This window comes from Orycteropus afer, unplaced genomic scaffold, assembly GCF_000298275.1.
Source record: "Orycteropus afer afer isolate SDZICR_OR568_19922 unplaced genomic scaffold, OryAfe1.0 scaffold00376, whole genome shotgun sequence".
Lineage (NCBI taxonomy): Eukaryota > Metazoa > Chordata > Mammalia > Tubulidentata > Orycteropodidae > Orycteropus > Orycteropus afer.
Window position 1 is genome coordinate 1,777,727 of NW_006921963.1, and position 1,932 is coordinate 1,779,658.

The following is a 1,932-nucleotide window of genomic DNA, read 5'->3' on the forward strand; positions in this document are numbered from 1 at the left end:
TTGTTGTTGAGAATGTAACACTGCAAAAACATACACCAGTTCAACAATTTCTACACGTGCAAGTCAGTGACATTGATTAAATTTGAGAGTTGTTCAACCACTCTCACCCTCCTTGTCCATGCTGTTCCTGTCCCATTAGCACAACTCCACCGCCCCCTAAGTCTCCTGCCTCGTCTTTCGAGTTGCTGTTGCCAGTTTGATTCCACATCAATAGATCTTGCAAGAGCACAGTGCCCAAGGCAGGTGTTCTTCTAGTTCAGCTAAGCTACTGTTTGGTTTTAAGAAGACGTCAGGGGATGTTTTTGGTTTAAGGTTCAAAGATTATCTCAGGGCAATAGTTTCAGGGGTTCACTCAGCTTCCATGGCTTCAGAAATTCTGGAGGCCATGAGAATTTGAAATTCTGTTCTGCATTTCCCCACCTTTTGATCAGATTCTTTCCTAGAATCTTATCAAAATGTTCAGTAATGACAGCCAGGCACCATTCTGTCTCATGGCAAAGGAGGCAGCTGTTCATGGAGGCATTAGCCACACATCGCATGTTCTCCTCCTCTTCCTGACCCCCCTTCTTCCTCTATTACTCCAAGCAATTAGAGACCATATCTTCTCCAGTCAATTTATTCATGAGAGGCGGGATAGCATAGAATTTGAGAACACAGACACAGGGGTCAGTTTGAATCCCACTTCTATCATTTCTTGCTAATTATCTGGTAACAAAATAGTAGAAAGCCAACTTTTTGCATATCCACATGCACAGGGTAAAAGCTTTGCAAAATTATTACTGGTCTTTGAACCCTATCAGGGGAACAGGAGCTGGTGGTGAACGGTCCTGACTTTATAATTAAATCCAAAGTTATTTAACCCCTCTGGACCTCACTTTCATCTATAAAATGGGGATAAGATTATCTCATAGGATTGCTGTTAGGACTATATGTGTTAATATAGATAAAGCATTTAGAACAGTTCCAGGCATACAGTAAGCATTCGATAAATATTGTTGTTGTTGTTATATGCCATCGAGTCGGACCCGACTCATGGCGACCCCTCCTTGGGTTTCCGAGGCAGTATCACTACGGAAGTAGATTGCCCCATCTTTTTAAATATTAGCCATTATTATTTATGGTACCTGCCTGGCCCCATCTACACATTTGAGTTTGCAACCCAGCTTTAAGGATTCTGGAATAATGAAAGAATACTCCTATCCAATTGGGAGGATAATTTGACTTCCATAAAAATTATACTGGGAGGCTGTGGACTTCCTATCCCAGGAGAGAGGAGAGGTGGATCCATTGAATTTCCCTTGCCAGTAGGAGAAACCCACCCCTTACAGTCTTTGAATAAGCTGAGCTTTACCCGACCAAACCAGTTACTCATCAATATGCAAATAAGATTGTCTCGTCTGGCCAAGATTTGCCTAAACTGGAGAAAAGACCAAAGCTCTTTGTGGTAAGAGAAATTCTGAATTTCTTGTCTTAGCAGCGGACCCTAAAAGATGCTGGCAGACTCATCAGCACCACCCAGGGCCAGGGTGTTTCCCCAGCCCTGATGCCACTCCCCTCTCACTACACCTTTGAAGGAAATTCCCTTGGCTCCAATCAAGAGGTGAAACTGGACCGGATCAAGGGTGTCAGTGATGGTCCTCAAACATCTATACACAAGCCACTTAGAGGGGAAGAAAAACATCCCTCCTCAACTCTCCACCCTATGCTGAGTGGTGGCACAATGGTTACGTATTCAACTGCTAACCAACAGGTTGACTGTTTGAACCCACCAGCTGCTCTGCAAGAGAAAGATGTAGCAATCTGCTTCCATAAAACTTACAGCCTTGGAAACCCTCCTATGGGGCAGTTTTACTCTGTCCTATATGGTCACAATGAGTCACAATCGACTCCAAAGCAACAGGTTTGGGTGTTTTTGTTTGGTTGGTTGGCTTG

The 1,932-nt window shown here is 43.6% G+C and overlaps 1 protein-coding gene across 1 annotated transcript in view; it reads right to left on the reverse strand.

The window, feature by feature from the left end:
- OTOA (otoancorin) overlaps positions 1-1,932 on the reverse strand; it is a 117,837-nt gene that overhangs the window by 28,046 nt on the left and 87,859 nt on the right. The window lies entirely within an intron of this gene.